General features: G+C 43.3%; 1 pseudogene across 1 annotated transcript; it reads right to left on the bottom strand.

Annotated features, from left to right (window-relative positions):
• Window positions 1-1704: 1704 nt before the first annotated feature.
• LOC111025422 (respiratory burst oxidase homolog protein D-like) lies at window positions 1705-14586 on the bottom strand (annotated as a pseudogene). Its single transcript, XR_015791078.1, has 10 exons — window positions 14170-14586; window positions 13941-14103; window positions 13551-13819; window positions 12862-13465; window positions 3413-3623; window positions 3228-3323; window positions 3011-3126; window positions 2753-2887; window positions 2145-2670; window positions 1705-2067 (listed from the first exon to the last, which is right to left on the bottom strand). The product of XR_015791078.1 is annotated as a respiratory burst oxidase homolog protein D-like (transcript).
• Window positions 14587-24193: the final 9607 nt, after the last annotated feature.

The raw sequence follows: 24193 nt of genomic DNA, 5'->3' as shown, positions 1-24193 counted from the left end.
AGGTCGGACATCCCTAAAGCGTGGCAGGTGGCATCATCCCCCTCTACATGCTATAGCCAGGCGCGCCTCCTCTATTACTTTCGTAGCAGCACACCCGTACGAGTCTTGAGCATATGTTCCCAACCGCCTGTGGTCCCATGTCCAACTATCTCCCCTTATCATTCGACATGTCACCTGCTCAGATATCACTCTCAATAGTGTATGTATATATAATTGGCAAAAATGAACCTAAATAAAAAGAAAAAAAAGTTGAAGGGAAAAAAGAAGAAAAAGTAATGAAGGGGTGTTAAGGTTGACTTTTTACTGCAGAAACATGTGTCGGTAGGCTTGTTTGACCACGATTTTGACCCCTTTCCCATCATTATTTGCCAAAAAAAGGATTACATATTCTTAAAGCAGAACATGTATAAAACATTTATGCATAAAAGTCAAACTATGGAACTTTAGGAAAATTATGAGAAAGATGCGGTCAAAGTTGGAAGAAAATAATAGTTTGCTGTTTTTGCAGGAATTGCGTTTGGCGCAATTTTGGACACCAACTTTGTCAAAACGTGCGTTTTGATTAATGAAGAGCAAGGAGAACATTTCCTATGTGTTCGAATCAAATTATAACTGTGAGTCTAAGTCAAATGGTAGTGGTTAGGTGTATCTCAACTCATTTCCACCTAAAAAGGTGAAGTTCAACAACTCCAAGGGCCTATATAAGAAAGTCATCCCTCCAGCAGCAAATCATCCCTTCCAAGCCCGTTTTTAGCTCATTTACTTTCTCATTCGTTGTAGAACTCGTTCTTAGGCTTTAGATTCAAGTTTCACTTGTTAGTTCCTTGTATTTTCATACTTTTGCTTACAGTATTTGCTTTTAATTCAAGTTCTATCTTTTATTCTACATTTATTTTGTTCTTCCTGCGTTCTTTAGTGAGTTTACACTCCCCTCACGCTCAAGAGAGAAGAGGGTCAAGCTATAACTCATTGTACGGCTCGTTTATTTGTTTTAATTCAATGAAAAATACTTCCTTTATGTTTTCGTGAATATTCTGTCTTTTAAAAATGTTCTTAATTAGTTATCAACCTCTTTGTAGAATGCCTTATTCAAAATGATTTTATTTTCAACATGCTCGGGGTTTTTCCCAAATTGCGCCTTGCACTTTTTTGGGTTGGTTTCTAAAAACTTCTCTTTACATCTTTTTTCTATTTGGCCAGTGAGAACTTGATTTATACACTAAAGGCCAACCTTGAGAAAGGTGAATTAGGTAAAATAATAGGAAACCAATATGGGATGTGACTTAGACATAAGCGCATAAAATATGGTCGTAGACACAGGCTCTCTAACCCATAATGCAAATGATTTGATAAATATTCTCTAGCATTGTAATCACACATAGACATATGGTTGTAGGTTACCCTAGCCTCTACAACAACCAAAAGCGGTAGTGAAAGAGTAGAACTCAAAATCCCAAGAAAAGCTAGAATTGTGTCTGGGGCATTTGCCAATAAAGTGTGTTTTCCATGTTTTGCATCAAAACTAAGGTAGGAAGCAAAGTGGTTGAGTTTTATTAAATTGCTTGATAGTTAACACCCAAACAACAACGCTTCGTTACATTTTTCTTCCTAAATCACAATTGCGAATTTGAACCATTTCACGGTATTAGTTGATTTTGAAAAGCAACAAATCTTTAAGGATTCGACCTTGGATTACTTCCGAATATTACTTGTGGCATACTTGTGACTGTGTGCACTTGCATGAGTCTCTAATCTTTTTAAAGGTAGAGAAAGTCCCAACAGGGAGAAACGCGATGGGTGCACTATTGCCCAATTTGGTCCATATCCGCAATTAGTGGCCTTCTTTAATTTTGGTGAGTAGCGTTGGAGCGGTAAATAATTGACCCTCCAATTCCATTAGGACTCCACTTAAAAGTGTTAATTAAATTAAATTTACATTTTTTTATCAGATTCAGAACTGGAAGTTATATTAATGAAACTCAAACTTGGTGGATGTATTGCGGGAGAAATCGGAAGCCAACTTCTTCAGCTCCTTCCTCAATGCCGGTGCCCCACAACAAAACACCCCTACAAAAAAATTAAAATAAAATAAATAAATAAGAAAAAGAAAGAGAGTGAGACTGGAAGTGGGGGTGGTGGCCCACCAACGCGAGTGTGCGATGGTGACGAGTGATCCTCTTGTAAACTTTGCGCCAGTTCGGCTTGGCGAAGTGGGACTTGAAATATGTCCTTGAGACGATGTCAAGGCTGCTATTAGCGTGATGCAGGGACTGAAGCATGGATATGAGGGCGGATCGGGCATCGCCCTTCCTGTACACACTGGTGCAGTAATTGTGGAGCTCGATCACGACCATCTCATCCATCTCCTTCATCTCACTCATTATCCTTTTAAACCAGTCGAACAAACCTGGGTCACTGGTCACCGAGTAGAAGCATGCCTTTCTGGTCTTGAACCCTTCCCCTTGCCGGCTCTTCAGCCCTTGCCCCTTCTCCATTGCATTTGCTTCTGCTTCCCCATCTATTTCCTTCTCAATGTTGTAGATTATGTCTTTCACTATGCTCACCATCCGCGTCGCCCCGATCCCCAGCCCCACCAGTAATACCACATCGTATTTCTTGTAGTCTTGTGTCAGCGCTCCGTATGGACCAGCGATCAATATTTCTGGGAACCTACAAATTAAACAATATTTTATTATTAAAAACATTTGTCTCAATCCGTTGATGCATAGTTTGATTTGATTTGATTTCTTACTTAGGGTTTCTAGCTAGGGGAGGCTGACGAACCTCGGAGAGCACAGTCTTCAACTGCATTTTCCAATCACCAACTGTCTTCATAATGACGCTGAGATACTCATATTCTGGAGCTAAAGTAATTGAAACTGGGTGACTGTGTATATTTAATATTCAATATTTAGTATCAATTAGATCAGAGATCATTGACTGCTTTTTAGTTTACAATAACTTAAGATAGATATAAATTAGAATATAAGGGTATGGTATTTCAACGTACCACTCAAATGGGGATACGTATGCACAGTTAACCAAAATGTATTGGCCACTCTTATACTTGAACCCATGTGGCTTGGACAGGTGCAGCTCCATAACGTGTCCGGGATACACGGACAACTATCCCCATTAATTAGTGCAATATTTCCCGTTACATACTTTAAATGAATGAATATAATAAAATAAGAGTATACATGCATATAATTGGCTGTAGCGCTCACCTTGAGAATCTCCACTGGCTTGATACTTGATCTGAAAGCTCTTATCAGCCTCTCGCACCCGTACAGACAAACCGGCACTGCCAAATACATCCATGTCTGTAGATTCAAACACCACATTACAAAACCAAATATACAAATTTCACATGGCTGGCATGTGACTAGGGACGAATTAGTAGCTTACTTACCGTTCTTTTATACCATTCCTTGGTGAGATAGAGGTAGATGCCATAGACGACGAGTAGGACGTAGATATGATGACGAAAAGGTGGTGGGAGTAGAAAAAGGCATTGAAACCGGTGAGCCTCTTGAGGAGTTTTGGTACATTCAGCTTGGTTTTCCTGAACCATGGAGTGGCCAATGTGAAGGCTATGGCCATCAGTACAACCATTATGATACCTGTTGGGGGAATTATTCAAACTTGGAACGATTATAAATAACAAAGTTAATTGGAGTAAATATTCAGAAACAAATACATAATCAATTAGGTTGAGTCGCAAAATATCTCGCTCTCTTTAAGGCAATTCAAGCTCTCTACGATGTGCATGTTGGATGCTTGTGATGGACAATCACAAACATAGAATCAACAAGACTTGTTTGAGAATAAACAACTTCACTTGTAATGAAAAGTTTTCACAAAATACATTTGGTCCACAAAACTCTCTTGTTTTGCTTCTCCACACACTTGCTTGAAATACAACAAATGACCATCCTATATTTATAGGACCCCATGGAAGAATCTAGAACCATAAACATCCTATCAACCTGTACATACATGAACACACAATTAACCCATCATAAAAAACTAAATACATGAATGTAGTAGTTCATGTACATGCATCATGGACCTAGGAATGTATATGCATAATGCATCTAGAATATGTATTAACATGTTTAATTTTCAACATCCCCACTTAAACATGTCTTCCTCATAACTCAAAGTAAATTCCTGAACTTGTTAAAGACATCAACTTTGAGTGACTTTGTAAAGATATCTGCAATTTGATCTTTAGTCTTCACATAATCAACTTGAATCTCCTTTCTTGAAATGCATTCTTTAATTAATGAAGTGAAATCTCGTATCAATGTGCTTACTTCGATCATGGAACACTGAATTCTTTGCTAGAGCAACTGCTGACTTATTGTCCACATGAATTACGGTTGCATCTTTTAGCACAATTCCAATTGCCTTCAACAAATTCCTCAACCAAACTACATGACACATACATGATGATGCAGCAACATATTCTGCCTCACAAGTAGAAAGTGTAACAATAGCCTGCCTTTTAGAACTCAATGTAAAAGCAGTATTGCCAATAAAGAACATAAATCCATTGTGCTTTTTCGAGCATTACGATCTCCATCCCAACCACCATCACAATAGCCTTCAAGTTTGAATTCTCCAGATGATGAATAGAATAAACCATAATCCACTGTCCCTTTGAGATAACAAAGGATTCTCTTTGCTACTTTCAAATGAGTAGTTGTAGGAGATTTCATAAATCGACTCACCCATCTAACACTGAAAATAATATCAGGTCTTGTGCACGTTAAATATCTCAAGCTCCCAATTAAGCTTTTAAAATATGAAGGATCCACAACATCTCCATCTTCATATTTTGATAATTTCATTCCAATTTCGATCGGAGTAGCAACTATTTTCGAATCGAACATCTTTAATTTATCAAGAATTTCTCTAGTGTATCGTTCTTGAGAGATAAAACTTTCTTCCTCTGATTGCTTCACTTCAATGCCAAGATAATATGACATGAGGCCAATGTATGTCATCTCAAATTCTCGGATCATTGCCTTCTTGAATTCGTCAAACATGTTTGGACAATTTTCTGTAAAGATCTTGTCGTCCACATATAGACAAACCAATAAAATATCTCCATGATTGTTAGTCTTCATATAAAGAGAATGTTCAGGAAGACATCTTAAATACCAATTGTCATAGAAATATTTGTCAATTATGCTATTCCACATCCTTGGAGCTTGTTTCAACCCATACAACGTCTTCTTCAACTTTAGAACCTTATCCTCTTGTCCTTTCACCACATAATCAAGAGGTTGTTCTAAGTACACTTGATCTTCTTCAAGATATCTATTAAAAAATGTTGATTTGACATCCATCTGAAAAATCTTTCATCTATTTTGAGCAGCAAATGAAATCATGAATCTTATGGTATCCAAGCGAGCAACAGGAGTAAATACTTCATCGTAATCAACGTCTTTTCTCTGAGAGTAGCCTTTCGCAACTAATCTCGCTTTATGTCTCTCCACTTCTTTTTTCGTTTCTCTTTGTCTTGAACACCCATTTGATACCTACTGCTTTCTTTCTACTTGGAAGACTAGAAAGCTCTCATGTATCATTCTTCTTTATGGCCTTTATCTCGTCATCTGTTGCAGTCGTCATTTTTCATCTTGTACATTTTATTCAAAATTTAAAGTTTCATTGTCACCAATTAGACAAAAGAGAGTTAGATCATTAAATCCTTCACTTAATTCTTCAGTCTCATCATATATGTCCCACAAACTTCTCATGTGATGTGTCCCTTCACTCGAACTTGATGTTGATGATGAAGGTGTGCTATATACTGGCGTGACCGGTGATGGAGAAGCAATATTTCCAGTTTCATCACCATATTCTAGAAAAAAAATTGATACTTGTAATCTTTTGGATCATCAATCCAATTCCATGAAGCCTCTTTGTCAAACACGACATCTCTGCTAACCACCATCTTCTCTGTAGCAGGATTATAAAGCTTGTAGCCTTTAGAGCTTGCATCATTGCTAAAAAAAATATGCTTCTCACTTTTATCATCAAGCTTACTGTGTTTCTGATATGGAACATGGGCATAAGTCATACTTCCAAATACTCTCAAGTGAGCAATAGATGGTTTTATTTCTGTCCATGCTTCTTGCGGAGTTTTATTCCATACACTTCTAGTGGGACAACTATTGGACAAATACACAGCACATTCAACTGCTTGTGCCCAAAACTCTTCTGGCATCTTCTTACTCTTTAACATGCTTCTAGCCATATTCATTATACTTCTGTTCTTCCTCTCAACAACACCATTTTGTTGTGGAGTCTATGGAACTGTCATAGGCCGATGAATTCTATTTTCTACACAAAAATCTTTGAATTCATTCGAAGTTAATTCTCCTCATCTGTCAAATCTCAAGGCTTTTATATAAAGACCACTTTCTTTTTCAACAAGAGCTTTAAATCTGTTGAACATGCCAAATACTTCTGATTTCACCTTGATAAAATAAACCCATTTCGTCTGAAATCATCAATAAATAATAAGAAATAATTATTCTTACCGAAAGAACTTGGCTTGATAGGTCCACAAAGATCAGTGTGAACAAGCTCAAGTGGTCTCTTCGCTCTTGAATAAGATTATTGTGCAAAACTTTTTCTTGATTGCTTGCCAAGCAGACATCCTTCACAAAGTTGATATGGATGCTTGACATATGACAATCCTTTCACCATGCTCTTCCTGACTAATAATCTCAAGCCATCAAAATTCAAATGTCCAAGTCTTAAGTGTCAAATCAAGAATGAATCTTTCATAACTGACTTCAAACATGTTGCAAAATTAGTTTGGATGTTTTATGGAAACATTCTATTCTTCGTCATTTGGATTTTAGCAAACATATTGTCATGATGATCTCTTATTGAAAGACTATAATCTTTCATCAAAATATTGTAGCCTTTCTCTAAAAGTTGTCTCAAACTCAAAATATTGTTTTTCATATTTGGCACATAATAGACACTAGAGATAAACTCATGCTTCCCATTCTTCAAATTGATCAAGATCTTACATTTTCCTTTAACTAGAATTTTTGTAGCATCACCAAATATGATATTACCACCAACAGGTTCATCCAATTCCACGAACATGGATTTACTCCCACACATGTGATTGTTTGCTCCACTATCAAGATACCACGAACTATTCTCATATGTCTCTTCATCTCTGCATGCTAAAAGCAAAGATGGCTCATACTTTTAACATCTGCTTCAGCGTAATTGGCATTTTTCTTCAACTTTATTTCTACACTCCCATAAATAATGACCGAATTTATGACAATTATAACATTCAACTTGACTTTTGTCATACCTCTTGTCATCATTTGACTTTCCTCCATAGATACCACGAACTATTCTCATATGTCTCTTCATCTCTGCATGCTAAAAGCAAAGATGGCTCATACTTTTAACATCTGCTTCAGCGTAATTGACATTTTTCTTCAACTTTATTTCTACACTCCCATGAATAATGACCGAATTTATGACAATTATAACATTCAACTTGACTTTTGTCATACCTCTTGTCATCATTTGACTTTCCTCCATAGATACCACGAACTATTCTCATATGTCTCTTCATCTCTGCATGCTAAAAGCAAAGATGGCTCATACTTTTAACATCTGCTTCAGCGTAATTGGCATTTTTCTTCAACTTTATTTCTACACTCCCATGAATAATGACCGAATTTATGACAATTATAACATTCAACTTGACTTTTGTCATACCTCTTGTCATCATTTGACTTTCCTCCATACGACCTCGAATAATTTTGTCTACCGACCTCTTGATGAATTGGAGTTGAAATTACTCCCATCAATCTCCCATGCATTATGTGAACCAAGTAAAGCCTTCATACGAATACACCAACTCCTGTAATTTTCTTTGGTAAGACGCGACACTTGGAAAGGAACCAAATTGTTCTTTCCCATTTGCAAAAACATCTCTTTTCAAACTCAAGCTATGATACCACTTTGTTGGAAGTGTGTGATGGACAATCACAAATTTATAAGCAACAAAACTTGTTTGAGAATAAACAAGTTCACTTGTATTGAAAATTTCTCACAAAATACACTTGGTCCACAAAACTCTCTCAAACTCTCTTGTTTTTCTTCTCCACGCACTTGCTTGAAATACAACAAATGATCATCCTATATTTATAGCACTCCATGGAAGAATCTAGATCCATAAACATCCTATGAACCTATACATACATGAACACACAATTAACCCATCTTAAAAAACTAAATACATGAATGTACTAGTTCATGTACATGCATCATGTACCTAGGAATGTATATGCATAATGTATCTAGAATATGTATTAACATGTTTAATTTGCAATAGTGCATGGATACAATAATCCAATTAAAACGTTGTGTAGGTCAAACCACCATGCAACTAAAGGCGGAGCTCAAAACTCTACAACAAAGTGTTGGTAAATTAATGACCCTGAATAATTTTACCTTCCACAGAAATATCAAACACAACCACAATATGCAAATAAGGAAGAAAAACTATAAATACACAGCAAAATTATACTGGTTCACCACTAAGGGCTACGTCCAGTCTTCCACTCATATGTGGGTAATTCACTAATGATGTTAAGGATTGGATTGCAATAGCTCTCCCCAATAATATCCCCTAGAGGTCCCAACAAAACCCCCTTAGCTTCTAAGTATTTAAACCCAATAATAATTAGGTACAGGAATGAGAAACTCATAAGAATCAAGATACAATACCCTTAACAATGATGATCTTGATCTCTCCAATGTGTGATGCCAACACTCGAGCTGCTGCCACAGATTAGCTGTCAAAACCCTCTGAAAATCGAACTGCAGTATTTATAAACATCGATACAATGCCATGGAGCTACAAACGGATGAACCACTGCGCGCCCCCATCAAGACAGCGCTGCGGCGCTGCAGCTTTAACCCTCCTGGCCTACAGCGCCCCACTTCACCTTTTTTCATTCTTGCTTCGTTTCAACACTATTCCAGCTTGATGTCGACTTATCCCTAGCTCGTTCCGATGTTGACTTGGCTTCACTAATCCCAACAATCTCCCACTTGGAGACAACGCGACAATTCTCTGCCTCCCACTACACTAACAGTATCTCACGATCTTGGCATCCCCGCCAAAGCTTAATTCTGACTGCTCTAACGAACTGATCCTAGCTGCTCGACCCTCCCCAAGCTCTGTCTTATTCTGTCCCGAGACTGGACAACTTTACATGGTCTTGACTCCCAGACTTAGAGACATAGCCACGTGCTCCCACTTGATCTAAGTGGTTCCCGCTGTTTCTTTCTTCGATCGAACTCACTGACCTCTGAAAGAAGATTTACTCTCTGCATTAGGCTTGGCACTCCCACTCAAGCATGTCGCCACACTAGGAAACGTAACATGTACCCTTCAATGCACTAATTCGCTTATGCGACTTCGCCAGCTTGCCTGAATGTCTAACAGCTAAGGTATGAACTTGATGGCCTATTAAATTCTCACCTCTCTTTTCTGTACTTCTCAACTGTTTAACTTGAGTTGATAGTAGATGCTTCTGATCTGTTCTAGCCAACAATGCTTCTTGTCCTCTTAGGTTTAGCCCTTAACCATCTGCAGCTACCCTGTTCATTTTCTATCTCACTGAACCCCTGGCAACCCCAAACTCTGACACATGAACATAAGATATCTTATGGCCTATCATCACTACCCTCGATTCCCTATTGAACTTCCAGCAACCCCCAACAAACTCACTGATGTAGCCATCATTGTATAGCTTCCCTACGGATAACACATTCAATTTGAAGCTAGGGATATACCTGAAGTCTCGAACACTAACTCGGTCCCTTCACCTATCTTCAAACAAACATCTTCAATTCCTTTAACTTTGGAGACATAATGGTCTACAAATGTGTTCCTCTCAATGCAAGCTAGAAACTCTTCAATCCATTCTTCTCCTTTTACAACATTTGTAGTATTGTTCTCCTTCTCGAGATCTTCTTTGAACTTCCTACAAAAGTGTTTAATGTGCCACTTCTTATGGCAGTAATAACATTTCACTTCCCCGCTAAAACTCCCACTATCCCTGTTTTTTCTATGATGCTGCTTCAACCCCGTTTTCTGCCCCTGAAGTAGATGCAGACGGTAATGCCCCAGGCCCAGGATTCGGACCAAGATTCGAAATCCGGATTTGGCTCTAATCGTCCCGACATTCCCCTACCACTCTACCGCGCCACCGTCTAGTTACGAGCTACTTAGAAGAGTGTAAACTATCCCTACAGACCAACATGTCTCCTTCCAGCATGCTTCCTAGTAAAGCAACTAGGAGGTCACATTGCCAAAGATTGCTCCAAGTCAAGCATGCTTAACTTTTGAGTTCTTATGATTAAGTTACCGAAAACGAAGGTGCACCTTGTTAGTATTGCTAGTGACGAATCACTCCTTTTAAGCCTTTCTTGACCATTCTTCCATGATCTCAGGATCCCTCTCATTTAGATGTGGTATCGATTCATTCATGTACCTATCCTCTCTACTCAGATGTCGCATGGAGGGGTACATGTATCAACCGATACCACATCCGAATGAGAAAGATCCTGAGATCATGGAAGAATGGTCTAGAAAAGCTTAAAATAACTGATAGTCAATACCAATACTAACAAGGTGCACATTTCTTTTCGGTTGCTTAATCATAAGAACTCCAAAGCTAAGCGTGTTTGGCTTGGAGCAATATTGGGTTGGGTGACCTCTTAGTTACTTTACTGTTATTCTAAGTAGCTCATAACTAGACGGTATTGCGACTAGGTCATAGGGGAATGTCGAGGCAACTAGGTGCCATATCCGGATTCCGAATTTTGGGCCTAAGGCGTTACAAATGGTAAAATGGTATCAGAGTGAACATCTCTCAGTACGATGTGGTTCGGGGACGAACCAAAGTGAATTCGGATTCTGAATCCTGGGCTTGGGGCATTACAAATGGTAGAATGGTATCAGAGTGAAACCTCTCCCAGTACGATGTGGTTCGAGGACGAACCAAGGCGAAAGCTGGTGGGCATGTGACACCTAAATAGAGAGGATGGGTGCATGAATGAACCCCTACCACATCTGAATGAGAGAGATCATGAGATCAGGAAAGAATGGTCAAGAAAAGCTTAAAAGAACTGATAGTCACTACCTATACTACATAAGTTGCAACTTCCTTTTCGGTAACTCAATCGTAAGAACTCCAAAGTTAAGTGTACTTGACTTAGAGCAATCTTCGGTTGGGTGATCTCCTAGTTGTTTTACTAGGAAGCATGTAAATAAGGAGAAAGCATGTTAAAAGTAGGGATAGTCTATGCTCTTCTAAGTAGCTCAGAACTAGAAGATGTCGTGGCCGGGTCGCAAGGGATGCAGGGGAGTGTCGGGGCGATTAGGGTGAATCCTGGGCTTGAGAACTTACACAGACATTCTCCCTAATTTCCTCATAAATTTTGATGCTCATCCCTTCTAGTTTGTTTAATATATCAGTGAGCTCATTAATGTCAGAGAATTATTTTTGTGTTGGTACAAGATTTCTCATACCTGCTTTGCAAGGCCTTCATCAGTTATTTCGCTGTCGCTTCGTTCACTAGGATGCTAGATAAAGACATCCCTGATGTTTGCAACGGCCTGCTCATCCATCTCACTCCAACCTTTGTCAGTCATCCTTGTTGGTCTCTCCCACAAAGTCTTGTGTATCTTCTTGTAAGTGTGTAAGAAGATCATTTACCTGCATATTCCAAAAGCTGAAATTCTCTTAATTGAACTTCAGAACCCCTTCATAGTAATGGTGTGTTTGATATTTATCGCCCATGACTTTGCAACCCTACAGCTCTAGTACCACTTGTTGGGAAATTAATTGCCTTGAATAATTTACTCTTCCACTGAAATATCAAACACAACCAGAATATGCAAATAAGGAAGAAAAACAACACAACAAAATTATACTGGTTCACCACCAAAGGCTATGTCCAGTCTTCCACTCAGATGTGGGTAATTCACTAATAATGTTAAGGATTTGATTACAATAACTCTTCCGAATAATATCCCCTAGAAGTCCAAACAAAAGCCTCCTAGCTTCTAAGTATTATAAACTCAATAATACTTAGGTATAGGAATGAGACACTCACAAGAATCAAGATACAATACCCCAAACAATGATGATCTTGATCTCCCCAATGTGTGATGCAAATATCCGAGTCTTTGCCTTCATAAGTTGCCCAAACCCTTTGAAAATCGACTGCTAAAACCCCTTTTTCGGCTTAGAAAACCCTAAAACCCAAACTGCAGTATTTATAAACATCGTCACAACGCCATGGCGCTGTCCAAGGCGCCATGGGGCTACGGACGGACGAACTGCCCGCGCATCCCCATCAAGACATTGTCGCGGCGCTGCAGCTTCGGCGCTCCTGGCCTCCAACGCCCCGCTTCACCTGTTTTCATTCCCGCTTCGTCCCCATGCAATCTTGGCTTGATCCCGACTCATCCCTAGCTCGTTCCGACGTCGATTTGGCCCCACTAGTCCCAACACAAACAACACCTCTCTTTTGGCCAATTGCTCTTAGAAGAGAAAAATAGATAAAGTAGAGAAAGTAAAGAATGAGTTGTTTGTTTGGTTAGAGAGGTATTTATAGGATTTGTATATCTTGTAACTTAAAAGAAAAATAAATAAGTTTTTTCTTTAACCTCTCTTTTGGAAGACATAATTTTGTTGTTTAGAAATGTTGAAGTTTAACGTTTTCTCATTTAGAAGTTAAAACTCATACAAATATTAAATATTAAATATTAAAATGTCATAACAATACCCGTCACTCCCTCGATGCCTTTCATGACCCACCAATAGTTGACAGGCTGCTCCTCTCCAAAGAACGGCTTCATGGACTCGTATTCTTCCTCCGTCGAGTGGAGCAACCGCGGGAAATTGCACGTCAAATGCGCCAGCGCATGCAGCCCCACGCCCACCGTGATTCCCACTGCTATGACCTTGTGGAAGTTAAGACTGTCGTTGAAGGGTACGACGACGCCTAATTTGGTCTTGTTCCGGAGCCAGATAATGGGGTTGTTGCAGATGGGGAGCAGAATCAGAGCCATGTTGAACTTCAGTGTCTCGGCTCCTCCTTTGGCAATGCAAATGCAGTAACCCATGACGTTGAACACAGTCTTGTGGCGATACTGGATGAATTTGAAAGCGAATAGTCCGCCCATGATGCCGAGCCAGAGCAACATCACCCAGATCCTCTGCCAATTGTCCTCCACAAAGTCCGGGAACTTGTCATACGCCCTTAGGATGGGGTTGCTCTTGTTGGTGGGCTTCAGCTTCTGGTTCAGCAACTCGCTCAGAACTCGGCTGTCGCTCACTCTCACCGATTGGTACGGGGTTTGCAATAACAGGGTCTCCAGGTTGTTAATCTGCACCGCCACCAACAAATTTAATGATATAGAGAAATTTTCCCAATTTTCCTTTCGGTTTTATTATATGTGGATTTGAAATTACCAGGATGTAGCCAGCATTTTCAGGGTCCAATTCTTCCATGATCAACGCGGCATACTCTCTTGCTTTTATCTGAATTGTGTAAAGCTTGTTTGCATAGGCACTCATCCTGATAATCTACATTGAGTTGATTCAAATTCAAAGTCAAATTCGAACTCGGTTTAATTGCTGAAAAGTGTCAAAAGGTCTATGTCATATGATTAATTAATTGGGTTGGGCGTGCCTCTTGGACTTCTTCTTCCGTGATTCTTCCATCTGAGTCTGTATCCACCCTGTAGTATCAAAAATTCAAATGGGGGGACGATTTAGATTTAGATCTAGATTTAGGATATAATTTTTAATTAATTGATCCGGAAATTAAGAAATAAGTAAATGGTATTTTGGTGGGGTTACATGTCAAAGAAAGTCTAAAGCTTGGAATCGAAGCTGTCGTCGGAGATCTGTTCCCAGAAGTCTTTGAGCTGTGCTTTGTTAATGGAATCGCCGGTAATGTTACGCTTCCGGGCCAGTGTTCGGAATAATTCTCCGGCGACCTTTTTCGATTTTTTGTTCATTCCTGTGACAGTAAATTAGAATTAATTAGAATCAGAGATTAAATTGGAATTGGGAGTTTTGTTGTTACCTATGCAGTCTCCGAACAAGGAGGAGGGGAGAAGGCCGTAGGTGGCGGCGGTGAGTTCATCGAAACGCTTCTCAACAGGGGCCCAACCGGAGCCGGTCTTGGTGGCGATGAACTTGAGGGCCTTAAGGGCGTGGGTGGCGCCGGCAGAGTAGGGCTTGTGAGGCCTCATTTGGGGTCATGGACAAACAGATGAACAAAGTCTGCAGAGAAATGGAAGTCAAATTAGGAAATGTTGGAGTCTGGTTTTGGAAGCAGAAGAAAGAGGATAGAAATGGAAGAAATAAGGAACTCGAAGCTGCTGGGAAGCAGGGTGGAACCCCATCCCACTCTTTGTTTATTTGCATATTCATTTTTTTACTCTTTCGATGATCATTTATTATTTGAAATTTTGAATGCTCTGGGAGAGCATTGTTGACTTCACCGTAACTTTTGGTTTTGGAATAGTCCAACTTCTCTCTTGGGAAGATGGATCTTACTTAATTATATGGTTTTTATTTTTATTTTTTATTTTTTATTAAATTACAAATTTAGCCCTTCAATTTATTGAGTTTGTGCCATATTTCTAATAAATTTGAAAATTACTAGTTTCTTTTTAGGGTAGAACAATATGTGAAGGTAGAAATTTTGACAAGTTGAGCTATACAAATTGAATGTATGGTAAATGAGATAATTTGGGTAGTTTAAAAGAATTATTATTATTATTTATTGTTTGGGGGTAAACATACCCGAGACACGTGGAGGACCATTATTAGTGTTGAAGAAACCAAATAAGGATTAATTAGGTCCACCTCGGCTGTGCCGAGGTGGCCGGGTTTGCCGTTATAAAAACTATTGGCACCAAGGTTCGACCTGACTGGGGTCTGATCTGCTCGAAAACCGACAGGTCCGATATGAGAAAAAAGACATATAACCGCCGGTCGTGTGAACTGTCGGATCGACTACCTATAAATAGAGGACTTTATTTCACGCTCAGGTATCGGATCTCACCTCGAACTAAATAAGAAATCCGATCTATACTTACTTGAACGTCGGAGTGCTTACCCTCTTGTGCAGGTCCACTCTAGCATTCAGGTCAGAACCGGAGGCCGGGTTCGAGCTCGATTCGTGTAGAACCGTTGTGCAAATTCCTGCATAAGCATTTGGCGCCGTCTGTGGGATTCCGACATCTTAAGCCATCCCGATCTAGAAAATATACGCAAAAATGGTGCATCCAGCAAACTCTGCCAATACGACAGAACGGAGGGGTGTGAACGCTGATAATGGCACTCAGCGAGACCTCGACACAAGAGTAGTTGAGGATCAGGTCCGAGCAGGGCAAGAGGGAGATCTGCCGCGCAGATCTGCTCGCCATGCGAACCAAGAGTTACCCCCTGCTCATCTGAAACCCTCAAAGGCCAACCGAGGCCGAGGAGAGACCTCAAGAAAGACCTCCCAAAGGGTCAACCAGGCGGCAGACCCTGAAGCTTTGTCTACTCTCCAGCGCGAGTTAGATGATATGCACCATCGATTGCGCACAATGGAAGAAATGTACGCCGAGGCAATGCGTGCTAACCGAAGTGCGTCTCCCTCTAGGGTCCCGGGGGCACCTGGTGAAAAGGGAGCCCCATCCATCCAACCTGGCGACCGCGAGCCCATTCCCAACATTGAAGGAGTGGATTATAGCTTGCGGGACAATGATCTGAGAAAGCATCTCACTGAAAAGAAGAAGAGGGCATCTCGGGAGCCGGAAGACTCTCCTTCCTACTCCGGAGAGTTCTCGAACTCGAACCTAAAGGCTCAGTGGAAATACAAGCCTCTGATGCCAGAAGCTGTGATAACTAGAGAAGAGTTCGACCTGATGAAGCACAAGCTCGATGAACAGGTCGAGGCGCTTAAGGTCAGGTGCGAGAAGAAAGAATGTTCGTTCGACGATGGCGACTTGGGAGAATCGCCATTCACCCCGGACATCCTGGAGGCTCCAATCCCTCCGAAGTTCAAAACTCCCGCGATGAAGCCTTATGATGGGTCTAAGGATCCAAAAGACTATGTTGAGGTCTTCGAGGGCCTCATGCACTTTCAAGCGGCAACAGATGCGATCAAATGCCGCTCCTTCCAGATAGCGCTCACCGGCAGCGCGAGCCTGTGGTACCGGAGACTGCCGGCCAGGTCGATCCGACCTACTCCCAGCTGAGGAAGGAGTTCATCAGTCAGTTCTCCTCTCGGCATTATGAAAGAAAGACAACGACTCACCTTGCCACCATCAGGTTCCAGGAGGAGCAGCTGAAGGTCGTGCACTGCTCCGACGATTCGGCCATGTGCTACTTCCTCACTGGCCTGGCTGATGAGACCTTAACTATAAAACTTGGAGAGGAGGCTCCAACCACCTTCGTCGAAGTATTACAGAAGGCGAAAAAAGTCATTGATGGACAGGAGCTCCTCCGAACCAAAACTGGCCGACCTGAGAAGCGGATCGACCAGAAGAAATTAAGTCAGGAGACGAGGAGGCCTGATGTCAGGTCCAAATATAAGGGACCATCCTCCTCCAGTAGCAGAACAGAGTACCGTAGGTCGGAGAGCGGCCCCACCCGGAGCCGACTTTACGAACGTTATACCCCGACCACCATCCCAATCTCTTAAATACTTACAAATATTGAGGAGAGCGGGATGGAAAAGCTCCTCAAGCGACCTGAAAAGCTCCGAGGGGACCCAGAAAAGTGCAACAGAGATAAATATTGCCGTTTTCATCGTGATCACGGCCATAACACGACAAGCTGCTGGGAGCTGAAGCGCCAGATTGAAGACCTCATTCAAGATGGCTACTTTAAAAAGTTCGTGGGAAAATCGAGGTCTAACTCGGTCGAAAAGAAAGAAGAGAGGAAGCGTTCAAGAACGCCGCCTCGAAGAGAGAACCGACGTGCGGTCATCAACACTATTTTCGGGGGCCCAAGTGGGGGCCAGTCCGGAAATAAAACGAAGGAGCTAGCTCGCGAGGCCAGGCGCGAGGTATGCATCATCAGGGAGCAGAGACCTACTTGCTCCATCACCTTTGGCGATACCGACCTGGAGGGGGTACACTTGCCCCATAACGATGCACTGGTGATCGCCCGTTTGATCGATCATGTTCTGGTCAGAAGAATTTGATAGATGGAGGCGCGTCTGCCAACATCTTGTCCCTCCCAACATATCTTGCCTTGGGTTGGACCAGGCCTTAGTTGAAGAAATTTCCAACACCTTTGGTTGGATTCTCTGGAGAATCGGTCTCCCCTGAAGGGTGTATCGATCTGCCAGTCACGATTGGACATGATGCTACCCAAGTAACGCAGATGGCTGAGTTCGTGGTGATCGACGGCAAGTCGGCCTACAACGCCATCTTCGGGAGACCCATCGTCCACTCATTCCAGGCCGTCCCATCCACACTGCATCACGTCCTGAAGTACTCAACCCCTGATGGAGTGGGCACGGTCCGAGGTGAGCAAAAGACCTCACGAGAATACTATGCATCCGCGCTTAAAGGGTCGTCTGTATGCGCCCTGGAAGAACAGAACAATCGTGGCAAGCTGCAAGGGTCCGAGACAGATCTGCCCAAGAAAGGCAAAAGGCAATTCTCCCCGCCAACAGAAGAGCTCGAGCTTGTTCTTTTACTTAGCCCTGAAAAACAAGTAAGCATAGGAACCAAGCTGGGGGCCACCGACAGGGAAGAACTGATCAATTTCCTCAGGTCTAACTCAGACGTCTTCGCATGGTTTCACGAGGACATGCCTGGCATTGACCCAAAGATCATGGTGCATCGCCTCAACATAGACCCATCATTCCGACCTGTAAAACAGAAAAGAAAACCTGTAAATAAGGAGAGGAGTGATGTAATTGTTGAGGAAGTAAACAAACTCTTAAAAGCTGAATATATACGAGAAATTATGTACCCTGAGTGGCTCTCTAATGTTGTATTAGTTAAAAAATTCAACGGGAAGTGGAGGATGTGCGTGGACTTTACAAATATAAATAAGGCGTGCCCAAAAGATTGCTTCCCCCTTCCAAGGATCGACCAGCTTGTGGACGCGACAGGCGGGCACGAGCTGCTCACCTTCATGGACGCCTACTCCGGATACAACCAAATTAAAATGCACTTGCCAGACCAAGATCACACCGCGTTCATAACAGACCAAGGTCTGTACTGCTACAAGGTGATGCCTTTTGGCCTAAAGAATGCGGGCGCGACCTACCAAAGGATGGTGAACAAAATATTCACCAAGCAGATCGGTCGGAATATGGAAGTGTATGTGGACGACATGCTTGTGAAGAGCAAGCAGTCAAAGTCGCATCTTTCCGATCTGACCGAAGCCTTTGGAATACTACGCAAGTACCAAATGAAGCTCAATCCGACCAAGTGCGCCTTCGGAGTCTCCTCGGGAAAGTTCCTTGGTTTTATGGTAAATAACCGTGGGATTGAGGCTAACCCAGAGAAGATAAAGGCCGTGCTTGAGATGGAGGCGCCCAAGACTCTAAAGCAGCTTCAGTGCCTCAATGGCAGGATTGCAGCCTTGAATAGGTTCGTGTCAAGATCAACGGACAAATGCCTTCTTTTCTTCAAAGTTCTTAGAAAGAAGGGACTGTTTGAATGGACGGAAGAGTGTGAGCAAGCGCTAGGGCAGTTAAAAGACTATCTCTGCTCGGCACCTCTACTCGCAAAGCCATTGCCAGGGGAAAAGCTCCATTTGTACCTAGCGGTATCTGCTAGCGCCGTCAGCTCGGCACTGGTCAAGCAGGAGGGTGCAAGCCAAAACCCCGTTTATTACACTAGTAAAGCCATGACTGAGGCTGAGACCAGATATCCCCAAATGGAGAAGCTGGCCCTCGCATTGGTCACCTCGGTCCGAAGACTTAGGCCGTACTTCCAAGCGCACACGGTCGTAGTACTCACAAACCTGCCCCTGAAGAGTATCTTTCTTAAACCTGAAACATCAGGGCGTCTGATGAAGTGGGCATTAGAGTTGAGCGAGTACAACATCCAGTTCGAGCCCAGAACCGCGTTGAAAGGGCAAGCAGTGGCAGATTTTATCGCAGAGCTCACTCCACCACCTCAGTCGGCCAAGTCCGACCTCCTGTGGACGATCTACGTTGATGGATCTTCTAACGAGAGGGGGTGCGGGGCAGGACACCAGGAGGTGAGCGATTTGAATATGCTCTGCGGTTCAACTTTCGGACGTCAAATAACGAGGCCGAGATATGAAGCACTCCTAGCAGGCCTGCGCGTTGCCAAAGGGCTAGGGGCCAACCACATTAAGGTCTTTAGTGACTCCCAGCTAATCGTGAATCAGATTAAGGAGGAGTACCAAACAAAGGACCCCTGAATGGAAAAATATCTAAGCAAGGTCAGATCGTACCTCGCTCATTTCGGGACTTACGAGGTAAGTCAAGTTCCAAGATCTGAGAACTCTAATGCGGACGCCTTGGCCAAATTGGCATCAGCATATGAGACCGACTTGGCTAGATCGGTCCCGGTCGAGATCTTGGACACTTCTTCAATCTTGGAGCCAGATGTAATGGAGGTAGATACTCCATCACCCACTTGGATGGACTCGATCGTGGAGTTCATCAAAGGAAACCCACCGCAAGATCCGAAGGAGCAAAAGAAGATGGCGCGAAGAGCAGCTCGGTTCACACTCCGAGAAGCAATGTTGTACCGATGTGGCTTCTCCCTGCCTCTCCTTAAATGCGTGACTCCCGAAGAAGGCCTTTACATTCTTAGGGAAGTTCATGAAGGGGGGTGTGGAAACCATTCTGGTGCCAGGTCGTTGTCGGCCAAGGTGGTTCGACAAGGGTACTATTGGCCCAGTGTCGAGCAGGATGCAAAGCAGTTTGTGAAAGCTTGTGACAACTGCCAGCGTTTCGCAAACATTATCCATCAACCTCCCGAACTGCTCACCCCCATCTCGGCCTCATGGCCATTTGCGTAGTGGGGGGTAGACATCATTGGACCTTTTCCTCTGGGCAAAGGACAAACAAAGTTCGCCGTTGTCGCTGTGGACTACTTCACTAAGTGGGCCGAAGCCGAGGCACTATCCCACATCACAGAGTCCAGGGTCACGTCGTTCATATGGACAAACATTGTGTGCCGCTTTGGCATACCAAATGCTATCGTGACAGACAACGGAAAACAGTTTGACAATGCAAAGTTCAAGGACTTTTGTAGAAAGCTGGGTATAAGCCACCTCAGTTCGTCCCCTGCACATCCAAAAGCAAATGGGCAGGTTGAAGCAGTAAACAAGATTATAAAGCGAGAACTCAAGCTAAGGTTGGACTCCAGAAAGGGAAGGTGGGCCGAGGAGCTACCTGAAGTTTTGTGGTCATATCGAACCACCCCAAGAGTGTCAACTGGCGAAACTCCGTTCTCGCTAGCCTTTGGCTCCGAAGCCGTGGTACCAGTAGTGGTCGGCATACCAACAGACAGGGTAGAACAGTACGAGCCAACAAAGAACGAAGAAGAGCTACTCCTTAACCTGGACTTATTGGAAGAAAAAAGGGAAATGGCTCAGCTGCGCTTAGCAGAGTATCAGAACAAAATGGCCAGACATTATAATGCTCGGGTTCGACCTCGAAGCTTCCAGGTTGGACATTTGGTCTTAAGAAAAATTCAGAGTCATGTTGGCACCCTCGACCCAAGTTGGGAGGGACCATTCGAAGTCAAAGGCATAGTCCGACCTGGAACTTATATGCTGGCCGATCTGGAGGGAAAAATGCTTGCGCATCCATGGAACGCGGAGCACCTGAAGCGCTATTACCCCTGAAATGTCAAAATAGTCCTAAAAGGGGCTTGTAAAAATTTTCAAGGGGCGGAACTTTTAATAAATGGAGTGATTTAATTTCATAACTCCGAGTTCGATCAGAAATTAAATGGGGGCTGCGGACTCCCATAAGATTTAAAATTGATCAAATTCGATCCTCAAAACCCACGTGTTCGAGGTACGATGTCAAAATTAATTACGAGCCAAAATTCAATCCTTTGAACGCTTAAGTTAAAGGTGCGATGTTGAAGGTTCAGGAAAGTCAATCCTCCAAACCCACGGGTTCGAGGTGCGATGTGAATATTAACTTTGAATGTACAAGTTAAAGGTGCGACGTAGAAAGTTCAAATTGCACAAGATTATCTTTTGGACTTCCGAGTTCGAGGAGAAATATCAAAAGATTAAGAAAAGAAACTCTCAAATTCAAACCTTAGGAAAGAGGTGCGATGTGAAAAGAGGTATCTCACAATCCTTTAAACTTTTGAGTTAGAGGTGCGAGATGAGTTTGTTCATCCATAAGTTCCGACTTACAAAAGCAAGTTTAAAAAGATTCTTAAAGGGAAAAGCAGTAAAAGAACAGACAAAAATGGAGAAATGGAAGTTTCATTGATTAAAAGGACAGAGCCAAGGCTTATATACCTTGCAGCTCTGCCCAAGTACTTACAAAAGAAATAGAAAGAGAAAATGAAAGAGCCTCAGCTACTTCCGAGGTGGGAGGACAGCTCGCCCTGGGAGCCTAGAAGGTTGACCTCGTGGGATCCACCCTGCTGTGAAAGAGCCTTCTCTTGAGTTGTGCGGACCTCTGTTGGCTCTTGGCTTGGGGCATCCTCTTCCTCCATGTCGGAGTAGTCAGAGTCCAGCTCCCTGACGTACTTGTCCACCAGGTATTGGGGGCCAGGAGTACTATTAGGCCCAGAAGCCCACTTCTCAGAATACTTCTTGAGATCGCCGAGAACGATCTGAAGATGAGGCATGTCGGCAGCAATGCTCTTCATCAGGAACTTGAAGCCGGCGTCGCTGAAGTTCTTGGCAAACCCATCAAAGTCTGGGTGTTGCCTGAATGATTCCTCCAGCAGAGCTCCATTGGAGAGGCGCTCCTTTAGCTCTTTGAGCTCGGCTGTGAGGCGCCCAATAGAAGCATCCTTCTCCTCAAGGACTTGGGCGAGATCGTCCTTCTCCTTCAGAAGTTGGAATTTCTCCTTCTCCAGCCCCTTGGTGATCGCATGGGCTGCTCGGAGGTGGGCCTTGTGCTTCACACCCTCCTTCTTCAGAAGTTCGGCCTTGGCATCCACCTCGGCTCTTAAAACATCCACTTCGCCTTGGGCCTTCAGCAGTTCGCCCTTCAACATGGTGGCAGCCTCCAAGGCAGCAGAGGAGTTCTCCCTCTCCTTTGCTGCCAGAGCCTCCCTTCCATCCAGCTCGGCCTGGACCATGATAGCGGAATGGATGGAAGCGACAAACGCCTGCGAAAGTCAAGGAACACAATGGTTAAGATCAAGCTGTAAATTGAGGAAAAAATAATAGTAAGGGCAGATGCAAAGCAGATCTTACCTCGGCACCGTTGTCAATGGTCCTCTGCAGTACGGACCCAGGATCGCTCACGAACTTGGATGCTCTCCTCAAGTAGCGGTCCAAGCACGTGGCAGAGATGCGGGACACCTGGTCCTTCACCCCTGAGCTTGTCGGCTCCATCCTGAACCGCATTCTCACGTCGGATGTTCCCCCCATCCGAGCTGCGGGGTCATCCACCAGATCAGCATGGCTCATAGGTAGAGTCCCACGAGCCCCAGCCTTCGAGGAGGAGGAAGTCTTCTTTTTCTTTCTTCTTCTCCTCAAAGGAGACTCTCCCCTCACCTCGTTCAGGGGAGATACATCAAGCGCCTCGGACTCCTCCCTTGGCGCTTCTCTTCAGATCGACCCCCAGACAAGTCTAGTTCGATCACGGGGGTGGGAACTGCAGAGGATGGCCCAGAGTTACCCTGAGCCTGAGTCCGTGGCACCGTATGCGTCACTGGTTCAGTGCTCACCACGGTCTTGAGGGCGTGAGCATGGCCCTTGGACTTGCGCTTCACACTTCCAGTGAATCCGCACACCATTGCTGCAAAATAAACAAGCATAAAGTTAGAGATCAAAAGAAAGACAAAATTGAGATTGAGATCGAACACGACTTACCGAGCTCAGAGTTTGGCCTCGAAGCTTCAATTGGACGAACTAAAGGATTGTAGTCCAATAGCCCTGATTCTAGCAGCAGCTTGTCGATGACCAAGGTCCCGATCTTCCGACCCCTTGGGAAGTTGTCTTTGTAGAATTTAAGGGTGTCAAAGGTGGCTTGAGCGAGCTCGGGAATCGGCTTGATCGATACTGCACAAAGTAAACAAAAAGTTCAAGTTAGATATGAATATCAAGAAACTAAAAGAAAAAGAAAGTAAGAAAGACTCCATACCTAGGTTCCCAAACCTAGCAGGCACGTCAAAAAAGGCACGACCTGATTCGTCCTTTGCCAGCCACTCTCCAGAGGCAAAGAACCACTTGCCTACCCATCCTTTGATGGAGGTCGGCCCCTTGACTATACCACTCGCGCCCTTCCTTGCGCACATATAGTACCGACCTGGTTTTTTGGCTATCCTCTTGGCCTCAAAACACCCAAGAAGCTGGTCGACACTTAGCAGCTCGGCCTCATCCTCATCCTGAGCTCGCAACCAAAAAAGAATGGCTAAAGCAAAAATGACACCCCACCCATTGGGGGCCACTTGAGCAGGAGCCAGTCCAGTTCGGTTTAAGAACTTCTGAGCAAAGGGATGAAGGGGAAGTCTGAAGCCATACTCAAACATCTTCAAATAAAGAGTGACCCATCCCTCTGGAGGATTGTCAGCTCTTTCCCCTTCCTCCGGAATCCTAAGGAGGATGTTATTCAGAATGTTAAACCCCCTACGAAGGGGTCCAAGGTAGTGCTCGGGCATCCTAGAAGGGTACTCCAGACCCTGGCCCGAGGTGGAGGTATCGCTATCCTCTTCGTCATCTGAGAACCTAAAGTTCTCTATTTCTTCCAGCTCGGACTCTAACCTACGAGCTAAGACCTCCCCAGAGTCACTTGGCTTGGGGGGCGAACTACTTATTGTCCGACCTACACTACCCAGGCTATCACTACTGGAGGGGGAAGACAAGAAAACTACCATGTTTGAAAGAAGAGTAAGAGCAAGGAAGAGTGACTGACCTAGAGAGAGGGTTCGAGCTGGTTTCAGATCGAACTCCAGAAATTCAGG

The sequence above is a fragment of the Momordica charantia genome, assembly GCF_013281855.1.
Source record: "Momordica charantia cultivar OHB3-1 chromosome 5 unlocalized genomic scaffold, Mcharantia_2.0 BLBB01000005.1, whole genome shotgun sequence".
Lineage (NCBI taxonomy): Eukaryota > Viridiplantae > Streptophyta > Magnoliopsida > Cucurbitales > Cucurbitaceae > Momordica > Momordica charantia.
The sequence above is the reverse complement of the archived record's forward strand: the minus strand, read 5'-3'. Positions and strand labels throughout refer to the sequence as shown.